Here is a 17,450-nt window from a genome sequence, read left to right on the forward strand (position 1 = left end):
TGGAGTTCTACAAAGGTCCATATTGTTGCCAATTTTACTTACATTCTCTGTAACCTGGACATAAGGGAACAATATTGAAGTTTGCCGATGATACTAAGAGGGCGAGGCAGAGGGGGTTATTGAGAGGAGTTATAGGGAGGTAGTCACACCTCAGGTAAAAGAAGTAGGTAGATGGGTTACCGTCAGGGGAAGGAGAGGGAATCGGCAGTCAGTGCAGGGATCCCCTGTGGCCATTTCCCTCAACAACAGGTATACCGTTTTGGATACTGTTGTGGGGGGGGACGTACCAGGGGTAAGCAATGGGGTACAGGTCTCTGGCACAGAGTCTGTCCCTGTTGCTCAGAAGGGAAAGGGGAAGAGGAGCAGAATATTAGTCATTGGGGACTCCATAGTTAGGGGAACAGATAGGAGGTTCTGTGGGAACAAGAGAGACTCACGGTTGGTGTGTTGCCTCCCAGGTGCCAGGGTTCGTGATGTCTCGGATCGTGTTTTTGGGATCCTTAAGGGGGAGGGGGAGCAGCCCCAAGTCGTGGTCCACATAGACACCAACGACATAGGTAGGAAGAGAGATGGGGATTTAAGGCAGAAATTCAGGGAGCTAGGGTGGAAGCTTAGAGCGAGAACAAACAGTTGTTATCTCTGGGTTGTTGCCCGTGCTACGTGCTAGCGAAGCGAGGAATAGGGAGAGAGAGGAGTTGAACACGTGGCTGCAGGGATGGTGTAGGAGGGAGGGTTTTGGTTTCCTGGATAATTGGGGCTCTTTCTGGGGTAGGTGGGACCTCTACAAACAGGATGGTCTTCACCTGAACCAGAGGGGTACCAATATCCTGGGGGGGAGATTTGCTAGTGCTCTTCGGGGGGGTTTAAACTAATTCAGCAGGGGGATGGGAACCTAAATTGTCGTTCCAGTGTACAGGATGTTGAGAGTAGTGAGGTCAGGGATAAGGTTACAAGGACGCAAGAGGGCACTGGCAAGCAAGAACTTGGTTTAAAGTGTGTCTACTTCAACGCCAGGAGCATCCGGAATAAGGTGGGTGAGCTTGCAGCATGGGTTCGTACCTGGGATCTCGATGTTGTGGCCATTTCGGAGACATGGGTGGAGCAGGGACAGGAATGGATGTTGCAGGTTCTGGGATTTAGATGTTTCAGTAAGAACAGAGAAGATGGTAAAAGAGGGGGGGGTGTGGCATTGTTAATCAAGGAGAGTATTACGGCGGCAGAAAGGACGTTTGAGGACTCGTCTACTGAGGTAGTCTGGGCCGAGGTTAGAAACAGGAGAGGAGAGGTCACCCTGTTGGGAGTTTTCTATAGACCTCCAAATAGTTCCAGAGATGTAGAGGAAAGGATAGCGAAGATGATTCTCGACAGGAGCGAGAGTAACAGGGTAGTTGTTATGGGGGACTTTAACTTTCCAAATATTGACTGGAAATACTATAGTTCGAGTACTTTAGATGGGTCAATTTTTGTGCAGTGTGTGTAGGAGGGTTTTCTGACACAGTATGTAGACAGGCCAACCAGGGGCGATGCCACATTGGATTTGGTACTGGGTAATGAACCCGGCCAGATGTTAGATTTAGATGTAGGTGAGCACTTTGGTGATAGTGATCACAATTCGGTTAGGTTTACCTTAGCGATGGGCAGGGACAGGTATATACCGCAGGGCAAGAATTATAGCTGGGGGAAAGGAAATTATGATGCGATTAGGCAAGATTTAGGATGCGTAGGATGGGGAAGGAAACTGCAGGGGATGGGCACAATCGAAATGTGGAGCTTATTCAAGGAGCAGCTACTGCGTGTCCTTGATAAGTATGTACCTGTCAGGCAGGGAGGAAGTTGTCGAGCGAGGGAGCCATGGTTTACTAAAGAAGTTGAAGCGCTTGTCAAGAGGAAGAAGAAGGCTTATGTTAGGATGAGACGTGAAGGCTCAGTTAGGGCGCTTGAGAGTTACAAGCTAGCCAGGAAGGATCTAAAGGGAGAGCTAAGAAGAGCGAGGAGAGGACACGAGAAGTCATTGGCGGATAGGATCAAGGAAAACCCTAAGGCTTTCTATAGGTATATCAGGAATAAAAGAATGACTAGAGTTAGATTATGGCCAATCTAGGATAGTAGTGGGAAGTTGTGTGTGGAATCAGAGGAGATAGGGGAAGCGTTAAATGAATATTTTTCGTCAGTATTTACAGTAGAGAAAGAAAATGTTGTCGAGGAGAATACTGAGATACAGACTACTAGGCTAGATGGGATTGAGGTTCACAAGGAGGAGGTGTTAGCAATTTTGGAAAGTGTGAAAATAGATAAGTCCCCTGGGCCAGATGGGATTCATCCTAGGATTCTCTGGGAAGCCAGGGAGGAGATTGCAGAGCCTTTGACCTTGATCTTTATGTCGTCATTGTCGACAGGAATAGTGCCAGAAGACTGGAGGATAGCAAATGTTGTCCCCTTGTTCAAGAAGGGGAGTAGAGACAGCCCTGGTAATTATAGACCTGTGAGCCTTACTTCGGTTTTGTGAAGGGTAGATCGTGCCTCACAAACCTTATTGAGTTTTTCGAGAAGGTGACCAAACAGGTGGATGAGGGTAAAGCCGTGGATGTGGTGTATATGGATTTCAGTAAGGCGTCTGATAAGGTTCCCCACGGTAGGCTATTGCAGAAAATACGGAAGTATGGGATTGAAGGTGATTTAGAGCTTTGGATCAGAAATTGGCTAGCTGAAAGAAGACAGAGGGTGGTGGTTGATGGCAAATGTTCATCCTGGAGTTTAGTTACTAGTGGTGTACCGCAAGGATCTGTTTCCACTGCTGTTTGTTATTTTTATAAATGACCTGGATGAGGGTGTCGAAGGGTGGGTTAGTAAATTTGCGGATGACACGAAGGTCGGTGGAGTTGTGAATAGGGCCGAAGGATGTTGTCGGGTACAGAGGGACATAGATAGGCTGCAGAGCTGGGCTGAGAGATGGCAAATGGAGTTTAATGCGGAAAAGTGTGAGGTGATTCACTTTGGAAGGAGTAACAGGAATGCAGAGTACTGGGCTAATGGGAAGATTCTTGGTAGTGCAGATGAACAGAGAGATCTTGGTGTCCAGGTACATAAATCCCTGAAAGTTGCCACCCAGGTTAATAGGGCTGTTAAGAAGGCATATGGTGTGTTAGCTTTTATTAGTAGGGGGATCGAGTTTCGGAGCCACGAGGTCATGCTGCAGCTGTACAAAACTCTGGTGCGGCCGCACCTGGAGTATTGCGTGCAGTTCTGGTCACCGCATTATAGGAAGGATGTGGAAGCTTTGGAAAGGGTGCAGAGGAGATTTTCTAGGATGTTGCCTGGTATGGAGGGAAGGTCCTACGAGGAAAGGCTGAGGGACTTGACGTTGTTTTTGTTAGAGAGAAGGAGGAGGAGAGGTGACTTAATAGAGACATATAAGATAATCAGAGGGTTGGATAGGGTGGATAGTGAGAGTCTTTTTCCTCGGATGGTGATGGCAAACACGAGGGGACATAGCTTTAAGTTGAGGGGTGATAGATATCGGACAGATGTCAGAGGTAGTTTCTTTACTCAGAGAGTAGTAGGGGCGTGGAACGCCCTGCCTGCAACAGTAGTAAACTCGCCAACTTTAAGGGCATTTAAGTGGTCATTGGATAGACATATGGATGAAAATGGAATAGTGTAGGTCAGATGGTTTCACAGGTCAGCGCAACATCGAGGGCCGAAAGACCTGTACTGCGCTGTAATGTTCTATGTTCTATCGGTGTGGCAAATTGTGACAAGGATTGTGAAAGACTACGGGAGGAAGTAAATAGGTGGCAGATGTACTTCATTGGAGAACAATCCAAATTAATACAATTTATAAACAAGAGTAAAGCAAGAAAATATACCTTAAATGTGATATTTTAAAGGAAGCAGACAAGCAGAGGGTCCTTGGTGTTGAACTACACAGGTCATTAAAAATACTTTCTGTTGCTATTATTTTTTTGGTGAAAGAGCTGTTATATATATATTTATTTCATGCTGTTCCTTAGTACATCTAAGATTTCATTCAAGCAGCAAATTTCCACTCCATTTTCACTCAGAGACTTAATTACAGTTCTGCCTGTACCAAGAGCCAAGTGTGTACTTGTCTCCGCACTGGAACTAAGGGTAAATCTCTGAAGCTCATTTGTTTGCTGGCCCTTCTTAAGCTACTGGTTGGCTTCATTCAGCTGGACTAAGTAGAAGCAAAGTTTATACTTGGTCAGAATGCCAAAAAGGTAATACCACACACATTGACACTTGCATATATAGTCATTGCATTTTAATGTTTAAGAGTATTACTGCAAGTTTCCCTGGTAAGTAAAACTAATTTTCCTAAAAGTAGTGCGATGAAAGACTTTTACATAGGTGTATATATCTCAATAGAATAAATTATTAATAAAAAAGCATGCCAGTTGAAACTCCATTTCATTTACTTACAATGAATAATCTTATATGGCTGCATTGCTGTTAGATATTGGCATCTTCATCGACAAGTCATGGTATTTTACAATTTAGCTTTTGATTAATTAAATATCACAGAAACAGTTCATCATTTCCCTCTCTTCATATAATAGTTATGTTGTCTCAGTAAGCTGTGAAATTAACTCTGGAGATGTGCATCGTGCTGCTTTCAAATACTTACAGTTTAGCTTCAATTTCACAAAACTTTTCAAATTTTGTAATCAATAATTGACATGGTAGTCTATTGGGCAGGCTAATTATTTTAAAGTTATGAATATAGAAGATTATCAGTGAACAAAATGGTAGTATATTATGGACAATAAAGAGTTGTTGAATTATGCAGTGAGCTTTTCTTTAACAAGAATTTAATTTGCTTGTTTTTGTCATTTTGAACAATCGAATCAGGACGGCTTGCTAAAGTGTTCTTTACCTTCTGTCAGAAGAGCTCTCTGAAGGTAGAACTATGACAGGACACACTAAGATCCTAAACATTTTATTCAGTTTTTGCTGGCAGTAGCTTCTAACTGTAAAGTATCTTACACTTCGAAAGATTATGAGTAAGAAAGGTTAATTAAAACACTTAAGTTGTCATGAAAAATTTCAAGACTTTAATATTTTCATGTGATAATGCTTGTGTCATCATCATTTTGATTGCATTTAATTTTAGCCTTCTAACTGATACATTTTAATATACCTGTCCCTGTATTAATAATATGAAGTTCTATAAAACAATGAAATGCATCAATACCTGGTAAAGTGATCTTAGTTGTGAAAGGTCACCTAACATTTATTTTTCTACAACATTTTGTGCATCTTAAATATCTTATCTTTCTTTTAGAATATTGGACAATATTTGTTTTATATTCCCTCCCCTCTCCCAGTAAACCATTAAACCTCTGTGAACTCGTGCTGAGATGAGCGCTCTTACTTTAAAGAGTATAATTTCCTGATGCTGAAGAAAATGACAATCGTTTTCATCAAATCCCTCCACTTCAAGCCTTTCAATGACTAAGAGGCCAAGAAAGCTGCCTGTTCCTAGAATACCATGGCCTTCAATTTTTCTTCTGCACAATTGAAAATAATAAGATTGTACTCAGCAACTCCATCTGATAGGAATTTGTCAACAGAAACCGGGCAATGGACCGTGTAAATGGAGCCTGAGACATAGCCACTGGCCAATCACCCTGATTTTAAATTGCAGGCACTAAGGAGACACACCTAATATGTTTAAATATGCAGATCAGGTTCCAATGATGTCATTGGGGCCCGACTGCAATCTGAACCCCAAAGCTGTGTGGAGAAAACCTGGTGGCTCCCCTGGTAGGCCAAATCTATAGGGTATTGGATCCAAGGCTAGAAGAGGTCCAGCAAGGTATATTACATAAAATAAAAGGAGCAGGAGTGGTTCTCCAGGTTCCACAAGAAAACATTGAGTCTTCCCTACCCCTCCTTCCCTCGCCATTTGAATGTCCCAACCACGTACCTTACTGCTCAGAGCCATTCGATCGGCTCCCAACTGGCGGCCTCCCGCCTTTGAAAATGCCACTCCCACCCACTTGCTACATAGCTTGACCCACCGGTTTTGGGCAGGAGACAGATTTAAAAGCTGCAAAGAATCCAATGGCTTCTTATCCACAATAATTCTTCACATACTTAAAATAGCCCTCATCATTTAACCAACTGTGGACATGAACCCCCATTCTAGCAGTCTGTGGCATAGTACATTGGGGCTAGAAATTGGTCCATGCCTTTTTTGGGGTGTAGGGGTTGAAAATGGGTGTAGGTAGCATGCAAACTTGGTGCCTGCTGGCTGCCTCAGTGCTCAACAGGGGATCGAGCAGCGTTCGCAAAGTGCATGTTGGGCAGCTAGCCTGTTCCTCGTAAAGGGAAGGTGCACTGAATCACAGGAGGCTGCTGCTGAATATCAGTGTTGGAATTCTTAACAAGAGAAATGGAGCACCAAGGCAGAGAGAGGGCACCCACGTTCAAGGATGCAGCACTGGAGGCCTTGATGCTGGAGGTGGACAGAAGGAAAGAGGCCATATTTCCATGGGGAACCAGGAGGCCCTCAAGGACCATCCTCAGAAAGGAATGGGAGCAGGTGGCCAAGGCAGTCAATTCTCACAGACTGGCCCTGAGGACCTGGCAGCAGTGCCACAAGATGTGTAATGACCTTATGCAGATGATCAGTGTCAGTGAAAGCATCATCACACCATACCTCCCACCCACCACACCACCAACCTCTCATGCTGCTCAATGCACCAAATCCCCATCACTTACCCATCAGCAGTCCGTGGCATTCAGGACTCAGGCTTAACATCAAAATACTCCACCTCACCCTCACACACATTCCAGTGATGCCAGCCTCATACGCAGAACCCGCTGCATTCACATGCTTCCAGCTATTCAGCTGCGACAGGAACATTACCCAAACACACTGCTACACAATTGCTGACATTCTTCCCTCTTTCTTGCAGGACAAGGTGGAAAATAACAGGAGGAAGCAGAGAAAAAGCAGTGGGGGACAATGGTGCCTGCATCTCCTAAGCCCTGTGGAGGAGATGGTTCTCAACACCATGGAGCTGGCTGCAACAGAGAACGTGGCATCCAGCATTGCTGAGAGCATTGAGGTTGCCTGTATGTTCCTGCCTTGCCCCTTCTCAACTCCCAGCTCACTCTCATTCTGCTATCTGACATGATGAGCAAGCTGCAGATGGTGTGACCATGGTCCTCTTACTTTTCACCCCATTGTCCTTCCCTCACCCCAACATTCCCCTTTCTGATTTCTTGCTCTCAGACGCCCAAGAATTGCCACCTGCTCATCCAAAGCAGCTCCATGAGGGGTAGAGAGAGCAACAGCACAGCACTGATAAACAGGCCCCATTACTTGATCTAACACTTGCAGTACTAGCTCAGATACTGGCACTGCACATACCTTAGAGGTTTGTGTAGAGTTGGGATTTGCATGTGTGAGTCACCGGGTACAAGTGGGCTGCAGCCAAACCAGAGAGAAAGGACAGTTTGTGTGCCAGCTCACTGGAGGGCAAGATTGCAGTTGAGTTTTGCTAAAGGGGACTGAGATGAGCACTTTGATAGGCTGGCATACAGGAGAATACTGATGAAGATGCTTACCAAGATGTTGGGTGCACTGGCTGACTTGCCAGCCAGCCAACCTCCTGTCACTATCAAGGAACATGTCTCCAAGTTGGCAGAAGGCATTGCACAGAGCTTTCCCTCTCTGCAGCCTCTGTTTTGTAGCCTGTCATACTGCAGACCTGGAGGCACAGCAACTGCAGCCCCAACACCTTCGATTGGACAGGTCACCAAATGCTTTGTTCTCCCTGTGAGGATGCAGCAATGCTCTCTGCCAAATCCAGGAACTCACCACAAAACGTCCAAAAACACTCCAGAGTATTTTCAGAGACTTTGTCATAGCAGAAGTTATACAAAATTACCTTACCTGCAAGTTGGGTGCATGGCCCTTTAAATAACATTACTGCTGGGCCCCTTTTGCAGCTAAACGCAGGTTCCTTGGTGACGAGTGAATATGTTGAATGGTGGACCTGCGTGGTCCAAGTTTGCAAATAGAATGTCAAACAGCTGGTAGGGCTTAGTTACATCGTGACAGCAGCAGTTGTGAGGCACCCAACGCACACAGGGGATGTTCACACGAGACCCCTTCCCAGCATTGGGCACTGCGCAGGCCGTGCCGGAAGCTGCTGGAGGCACATTACGCCCCATTTGGAGGGCCTCTGGCTTCCATAGTGCTATTTCCAGTGGTGCGACTTCATGCCCTAGAAATCTTGAGCTACCATCAATGTTTATCATAACAACTTAGGGAACAATAGCATTGTGGTTATGTTATGGGACTAGTAATTCAGAGGCCTGGACTAATGATCTGAAGACATGAATTCAAATCACACCATGTCAGCAGGGAATTTAAATTCAGTTAAATAAATAAATCTGGGATCAAAAGCTAGTATCACTAATGGTGACCATGTAACTTCCGGATTGTCATAAAAACCCATTTGGTTAACGAATCTCCTTTAGGGAAGGAAATCTGCTGTATTTACTCAGACTGGCCTACATGTGACTCCAGACCCAAAGCACTATCCTCTGAAATGGGCTAGTTCAATGCCACCTTCTCAAGGATGGGAAATACATCCTGACTTTGTCAGTGATGGCCACATCCTATGAATGAATAAAGAACAAAAAGTGGTTCTACTATTTCTTCCCACAGATTTAAGGTACATTGCGATCTATCTTTAAACCAAATGAACATTTTGGGCTGGATTTTACAGACCTCCCCCCCCCCCCCCCTCCGCCGACGTCGTGTTTTGTGGCGGGGGGGGGGCTGTAAAATGCCTCCAGGACAGGGCCGCTATGCACCCTGACGCCGGGAGGGCACAGTCCGATATTGCCGGCTGCGGCCAGTCCTTGTGGCGGCACCCCCCACCCCGCCGCTCGCCAACGGGACACCCATTTGCATATTCAAATAGATGTAAATGAATACATTAATTATACTTATGTCCCTGCTTGAGTTCCCGCTCCAATCTTCAACCCGGTGGCCGGCACTCCCGCACCTTTGGATCTCCGTCTGGGAAAACGAGCCGGAACACTTGTGGGGAGGGGGGAGGAGGTAAGTTTCTCAGTGCGGGAGTGGGGGAGCGGGGTCAAAATAACATTATTGGTGTAGGGGCTGGTGAGAAGGGTTTGAGGTTAAAGTTTATGCACTTTGCGGGGGAGAGGGGACGGTCAGGTGGACAAGATAAATGTTTTTGCGGGAGAGAGGGCAAGTAATTATTTTAATTGCTATTGGGGGGTGGGAGGGAGCAGAAGAAATGTCTTTATTCATTATTACGTCCTTGTAATTTAAATATTTAACTTTAACAGTTGAGCTCAAAGTCCTTTAAAAATGGCATCAGTGCCTGCGCACAGGCAACTGACGCCATTGCTGGGTATGGCCAGCCCGCCCTCTCCACGTGATCGGTGGTGGTGGCCCGCCCCGGCTATTTAAATGAGCTGCCGCGCTTAGGATCGTGGTGGCTACGTGACATGCAACCTGTGCGGGCGGACCACCATTGTTTTCGTCCACTGCCGATTTCGGCAGTGGGCTTATAAAATTCGGCCCTTTATTTCTCTTGCATGCTAGATTTATTTTTAAAATTGACCCAGAGCAACCCTCTGCCAAACAACAGCACATATTGAAATCAGTTTCTTTTTCTGCAGACTGGAAAGCCCAACTGCAATGTGCTTTCTAGTGTTGAACAAGTAATCTGTATTGACACCCCATGGATTTACCTTTTAGCTTCTTTAGATCTAGCCCTCCACGAAACAATATTTAGGTGGATGCAAATAGAAAACAGTTAGGGGAATTATAGACTTCAACCTCATACTATGCAGGTGACCCTGACCATAGGTATTCCCTGGAAGATTGGGTTGGCCACTTTGATTACTGCATCATTCGGGACACATGGTCACAACTGAAATAATTATAACCAGTTGGAGCTCTTGATGTAAGTAAAAACTATGACCCTTAAATTCCTCAAGATGTAATCCCTGGAGGTTACACTCGGATCATGTCTGCTGATGCCCTCCATCACTGGACTCACCAGAGTTTGTGGGAAGGCACCTAATTTTCATTGGGCAGTTGGGCACAAGTTCCACTACATGCACATCTCTGATCCATGTGGCTGGAAATTTCTGTGCGTGCCTGCCCACCGTTGGCAATGCTCCTCAGGAGCCCAGGCTGCTTCCCTGGCTTGGCCCCTCATTTTGAGGTTGGTACGCATGAATTCAATCAGTGGAGCAGCTTCCAAAGATTTGTTGGGTCACAACAGATCTAGGGTAGCAGAGTCTTTTCCCTAGGTCTGCTCTCCAACAACATTTACCTTGCAAAAGTCAGGCATTACAAGGCACATTAGAAATTTCCAGAAATAACAGAAAATTGGTGGTGTCCTAAATAGTGAGGAGGAAAGCCTTAGATTACAGGATGATATAGATGGGCTGGTAAGATGGGCGGAGCAGTGGCAAATGGAATTTAATCCTGAGGAGTGTGAGGTGATGCATTTTGGGAGGACTAACAAGACAAGGGAATATACAATGGATGTCGGACCATAGGAAGTACAGAGGGTCAGAGGGTCCTTGGTGTACTTATCCATAGATCACTGAATGCAGCAGCACAGGTAGATAAGGTGGTTAGGAATGAATATGGGATATTTGCCTTTATTAGTTGAGGCACAGAACATAAGAGCAGGGAGTCTATGATGGAGCTGTATAAAACACTAGTTGGTCCACAGCTGGAGTACTGTGTACAGTTCTGGTTGTCACACTACAGGAAGGATGTGATTGCACTGGAGAGGGTGCAGAGGAGATTCACCAGGATGTTAGCTGGGCTGGAGCATTTCAGCGATGAAGAGAGACTGGAAAGGCTAGGGTTGTTTTACTTAGAGCAGAGAAGGCTGAAGGGGGACCTGATTGAGGTGTACAAAATTATGAGGGGCATTGATAGAGTAGATAGGAAGAAACGTTTTCCCTTAGCAGAGGGGTCAATAATCAGGGGGCATAGATTTAAGGTAAGGGACAGAAGGTTTAGAAGGGATTTGAAGAAAAATGTTTTCACCTAAAGGGTGGTTGGAATCTGGAACACACTGCCTGAAGGGGTGGCAGAGGCAGGAACCCTCACAACATTTAAGAAGTATTTAGATGAACACTTGAAATGTCACAGCATACAAGGTTACGGGCCAAGTGCTGGAAAATGGGATTAGAATAGATAGTTGGGATTAGAATAGATGGCTGGCACGGACAAGCTGGGCTGAAGGGCCTGTTTCTGTGCTGTATAACTCTATGACTCTATGTCTCTATAACAGAGACCTGGTGCTAGAAGGTCTCCACCATTTTCCAGGGGTTCCACCAGATTCCTTGGAGTTATTTCCAAAAATTGAAAAAACATGACAGTTGTCTGTAACAAAGAAGACTTTTATTTGGCAGAGTGCAGAGAGATTACCATCATTGTCCAACAGGAAATAGGCACTGGTGTTCTTAATCGATTTTTTATCTTTTGTTTTCTTGTTTTGTACAGAACTTTTCTATCTGCCTAATAGGCTTGTCTTCCCAAATGGAGATTTATCTCTGGACCTTTTCACAGATCGGATCTTCATCTGAAATAACGATTGCTTGTAATCTAAAGTTGTCAGCATAGAAAATTGTATTTTTAATCATGCACATCACTTCAGTAATAAGAGCAAATATATCAGGGATTCTTGCAATTGTTTTTGCATTGATGCAGATCTTAAAGGATGGAAGGCTGGATTTCTTCCATTTCGTTGCTCATTTTCGAGTGTGCCTTGAAAATTTATTAACAGATCTTCCCCTAGCCCTGCTTGGGGCAGATATTTCCTCCTGCCTTTGCACTGTCATGTCACTACAGGTGGACAGACATCTCCTGCATTTGCACCCTCACCTCACTGAGGATGGGCAGACATCTGACTGTGAATGGGCAGGACATGACACTGGGTCATATTTCCCTTTTTACTCCCTTGTAGCCACTAGGGATTGGGGAAGGGTTCCGAAGAAGGGTCACTGACCCAAAACGTTAACTCTGCTTCTCTTTCCACAGATGCTGCCAGACCTGCTGAGTGGTTCCAGCATTTCTTGTTTTTATTATTATTGTGGATGCTTTTACTGAACACTTTTCTGGGCTCTAAGGCCAGAAGGGAAGTATTTAAATATTATTACTTAAGTTGTACATTTTTTCATAATTTTAAAAGATTTTTGAATACACAAAAAGTATATTTAATATCTTGAGTGTTTTAAAATAGTTTTAAATTTGAATCTCAGTCTCAGGAGCCAGCCCGCTACTCCATGTTGAGGGGAAGTCGGAGGCCGCCTTCCCTTGGGCATAAAAAGTGGGTCCTCTTTTGTCAGATTGAAGGCTGTAACACATCAGCTGCAGAGGCTTTTAATTTGTGGGTTTTTTGCCATGAGAAGCAACAGCCTCAGACATTTTGTGCACTGAGGTGAGGTGAGAGTGACTGCCCTTGACATCAAGGCAACATTTGACTGAGTATGGCATCAAGGAGTCCTAGCAAAACTGGAGTAGATGGGAATCGGGAGAAACTCTCTGCTGGTTGGAGTCATACCTAGCACAAAGGAAGATGGTTGTGGTTGTTGGAGGTCAATCATCTCAGTCCCAGGACATCACTGCAGGAGTTCCTCAGGACAATGTCCTAGGCCCAACCATCTTCAGCTGCTTCATCAATGACCTTCCTTCAATCATAAGGTCAGAAGTGGGGATGTTCACTGATGATTGCACAATGTTCAGCACCATTTGCGACTCCTCAGATCCAAAGCAGTCTGTGTGGAAATGCAGCAAGACCGGGACAATATCCAGGCCTGGGCTGATAAGTGGCAAGTGACATTTGAGCCACACAAGTGCCAGGCAATGACCATCTCCAACAAGAGAGAATTTAACCATCTCCCCTTGATTTTCAATGGCATTACCATCGGTGAATACCCCACTATGAACATCCTGGGGGTCACCATTGACCAGAAACTGAACTGGACCAGCCATATAAATGTGTGTCTACAAGAGCAGGTCAGATGCTAGGAATTCTGCAGCGAGTAACTCACCTCCTGTCTTCCCAAAGCCTGTCCACTATCTACAAGGCACAAGTCAGGAGTGTTATGGTATACTCTCCATTTTCCTGGATGAGTGTGGCTCCAACAACACTCAAGAAGCTTGACACCATCCAGGGCAAAGCAGCCCACTTGATTGACACCCCATCCACCACCCTCAACATTCACTTCCTCCACCACCGATGCACAGTGGCAGCAGTGTGTACCTGATACAAGTTGCACTGCAGCAACTCACCAAGGCTGCTTTGACAGCACCTTCCAAACCCGCGACCTCTACCACCTAGGAGGACAAGGGCAGCAGATGCATGGGAACACCACCACCTGCAAGTTCCCCTCCAGGCCACACACCAACCTGACTTGGAACTATATAGCCGTTCCTTCACTGTCACTGGGTCAAAATCCTGGAACTCCCTTCCTAACAGCACTGTGGACGTGCCTACCCCATATTGACTCAAGAAGGCAGCTCACCACCACCTTCTCAAGGGCAATTATGGACGGGCAATAAATGCTGGCCTCGCCAGTGACGCCCACATCCCACGAATGAATTTTTAAAAAGTCACATTGTTATAGACACAAATGGCTGTTAGCTTTTGCAGCTGCTGTAGCACTAATGGATGCCCCCAAGGCAGGATGAATATGGAGTGCATTAATAGCACCTGGAACCAACCCTGACAATTTGGTGGGTCATTGGCGATGTAACATCGGCAGGTTTAAGAAATGTGAACACAGGCTTCCGCTGGTAAATCCACCAATGAAGAAAATTATCCCAAAGTCTCTAAGTTGAATCCTAAATTTCTCTCCAGTTGTGCAGGTCCTGTTCAGAATGGAAAATCCATTGTTTTCAGCTATGTCACTGTTTTATTTTGAAGACCATTTAAAACTAAGTAGGCTCTCCTAGAGCCTATCTCCCTTTCCACTGACGAACTGGAGTTCAGTAATCAAGCTGAGCTTTCCAGTTGGGTAACATAGTTGGGATAACGTTATCCTAAAATAAAAGCAAAATACTGCGGATGCTGGAAATCTAAAATAAAAACAGAAAGTGTTGGAAATATTCAGCAGGTCTGGCAGCATCTGTGGAGAAAGGAGCAGAGTTAACGTTTCAGGTCTGTGACCATTCATCAGAACTGGCGAAGTTTAAAAATGTATTAGGCTTTATGCAAATAAAGCGGGGTTGGGAGAAAAGAGAAAAAGGGAAGGTATGTGATCGGACAGAGGGCCAGAGAGATTAACTGACAAGAAGGTTTTGGGGCAAAGTCAAAGAGTATGTCCTAATGGTGTGGTGAAAGACAAAGCTTTAGTGCAGAGGGAGTATTAATTACAGAATAAAATGCAGCCCTAAACAATAGCACAAACATGAAAAAACCAATAGGCAGGCACATAGTAAAAAACAAAAAAAAGGGGCGTAAAATGGAGCGGGAGGCTTGGAAATATGAGGATAGTATGGGAAAAAGGCATTGAAGTGGATGATCAGCCATGATCATATTGAATGGTGGGGCAGGCTCGGTGGGCTGAATGGCCTAATCCTGCTCTTATGTTCCTATGTTCCTATTATTCTGTCACTAACACTTCTTCTGCACTAATACTTTGCCTTTCACCACACCATTCGTACGTTCTCTTTGCCTTTGCCCCATGACCTCCGTGTCAGTTATCTCTTCAGCCCTCTGTCCTTTCACGCACCTTCTCTTCTGTTCTCTTTTCCCCCCACCTCCGCTTTATTTGCTTAAAACCTATTATATTGCTAACTTTTGCCAGTTCTGATGAAAGGTCACTGACGTGAAAGGTTAACTCTGCTTCTCTCTCCACAGATGCTGCCAGATTTGCTGAGTATTTCCAGCACTTTCTGTTTTTATTAACGTTATGCTAACATGCCTGGCAGGAAACCTCCAGGATTGGATCAGCCGCATATTTTACACCCCATCCATTTTTTCTTTCTATTGACTCATTAGGCTGAATTTTATGGAGCAAGTGGGGGGTCCTGACGCCGGGCCTAAAAGGCAAGGGGAACCCTGTCTCGGCCGTATGGAGACTTCCCACCAGCTCTAACAGTGTTCAGACAGCTGCTTGCCTGGCGACGTGGTCACAGTCCCATTAAGGAGTGAGATCCCACCTCCTGGTGCTGCCAACTAATCAACAAGCCAGAAGCTCAATAGTATTAGCAGCACCACCAGGAGCAATGGCCACTGCCAGGACCAGGACCATCACTGGAGCCCCAGACCCCATGTAAATTTGGCAGGGTTGCCAGAGCCAATTCAGCAGGCCCTGATGGGTGGGGAGGGGGTTGTGTGCTCGTTGAGGGCAGGGGTAGGTGGTGTTCGCAGAGGGGTGGCCTTTGCCACCAGGGGCCCTCTGTGGGTGACAGATGGTCACGGAGGAGGCCCCCTCCCAAAGACCGCAGGGAGGCCATCTGTTTTACTGGGTGACCTCCCCATGGGGCGGAAGCCACCCCTCTGCTGATAAAATGCCAGTGGCTGCGGGTAAAGGCCCTAAAGTGACCATTAGTTGGCCACTTAACAGCCTCAATTGGCCTGTAGGTGGGAAGGTGTCTTCGTCCTTTCCTGCTCCCAACAAAGTCGCATGGCAGCGGGAGGGTGACAGGCACTCCACCCACTGCTTTCTGTCACTATTTTATGGGTCTCCTCGCCTCCAAGAGGCCCATAGAATTCCGGCCATTAACCAGGTGGGTTAAGTGTAAAGTACCCCTATTGTCTTTTGTTCTGTTATTCTTTTGCTACTACAGTGAAAGTATTACTTTCATGGTATAAAAACTTCCTTAACCATAATCTTCCAGTGAAAATATATAAGGTGCCTACCTAGGTCTATTTTATGTACTTTCTGCACTTTAGATCTGGCCAGCTAACACAGTTGAGGAGTAATTTTGTCTGCAGCTTTGACTACTTGGTAAATAATTCATGCTTGTCTTCTTTTCAGTAGGTTTATTACATTCCTGTATTCATTTTCATTGGACAGTCAGAATAGATACTCATTTGGGAACCAAGCATCTGCACTCGAAAAACATTCTCGAGGAAAAATAAACGTCACTCACCTTCAAGGTTCTAGTTGTTCAAAAGGCAGTTTCCCAGCAACACACAGTTATAATCCACACATCTCCCTTCCTTAATGACAGAAGAAACTCTCTTTTTACTATTGTTGGTCAAAAAGAATTGCAGATGGGTGGTAGTTGCAATCGCTGTGCAAATACTCCATTTCAACAACATGTGGGGCCTGGTTTTCCTTCCAGGGTCGGGAACCCAATGCCGGGACTGTTTCCAGGTCCCATACTTGCCCCTGGTGGGGAGCAGTCACACTACCCGATTTACACAGAGGCAAGCTGCTAATTGGCTGGAGAGCGGGTTTGGCGGCCAATTAGCAGCTGTGGGAGCAGGAATGGAGGTGCAAGTGCGGGCCTGATTTAAGCACAGCATGGCAGCCATTATAGTGGCTGCTCTTTGAGGGAATTGAAGCAGCAGTGATGGAAAAGGACAGGAAGAGTTCTGGAACCCGGAGCAGGGCTGCGCCTCACTTCGTAGATGCTGACTGGGAGGTCCTCCTTGAGGCAGTAAGGAACTGGAGGGAGGTTATCTTTCTGGAGGGTGGCAGGAGAAGGCCCCCCTCCCAAACTAAGCAGGCATGGATTGAGATTGCTGATAATGTTAGCAGGTGAAGTGTAGTCAGGAGGAATAAAAGTGCTGGAAATACTCAGTAGGTCAGGCAGCATCTGTGGAGAGAGAAGCAGAGTTAATGTTTCAGATCTGTGACCTTTCATCAGAACTAGTCAGGAGGAACTGGGTCCTGTGCCAGAAAAAGTTCAATGACCTTATTCGCTCGGGCCAGGTGAGTACAACATCAGACCCTCAAGACAGGCCTTTGGGTTTCAACCTCCAGCAGGCACACAAGCTGAGGAACCTGAGGGCACATGCTGCTCCTGAACATCGGAGGAATGTGTGCCAAGCGTACCTAAGAACCCCTGGCAAGGCTCAGACCCTTGGCGCTACTGAGTCCTTGCCATAACTGATACATGCAGCTTCTTATGTCAATGAGCCACTGCCATTGGTCACAGAGCCCAGCAGTGCCTTATCTCTCTTCTTTGCAGGAGAAAAGGGCACACAATGCCCAGGAAAGAGCGCTGCCAAAGACTCACCTGCATTGGGAAGCCTCAGCACTGCAGAGGCTTCTGCTCTCAAAAGCTATTTCTCATGATTTCTTGTATCTTCCACAGGTTCTGATGTAGAGGGGGATGAACTTGTGGCACCAGGGCAAGTGCTGGAAGAAAAGACATCAGAACAAGCACCATCAAATCTGACAAGCACACCCTCCACCAGAACCTTACGTCGGAGGGTCCTCACACGTGA

This window comes from Heterodontus francisci, chromosome 2 (assembly GCF_036365525.1).
Source record: "Heterodontus francisci isolate sHetFra1 chromosome 2, sHetFra1.hap1, whole genome shotgun sequence".
Classification (NCBI taxonomy): domain Eukaryota; kingdom Metazoa; phylum Chordata; class Chondrichthyes; order Heterodontiformes; family Heterodontidae; genus Heterodontus; species Heterodontus francisci.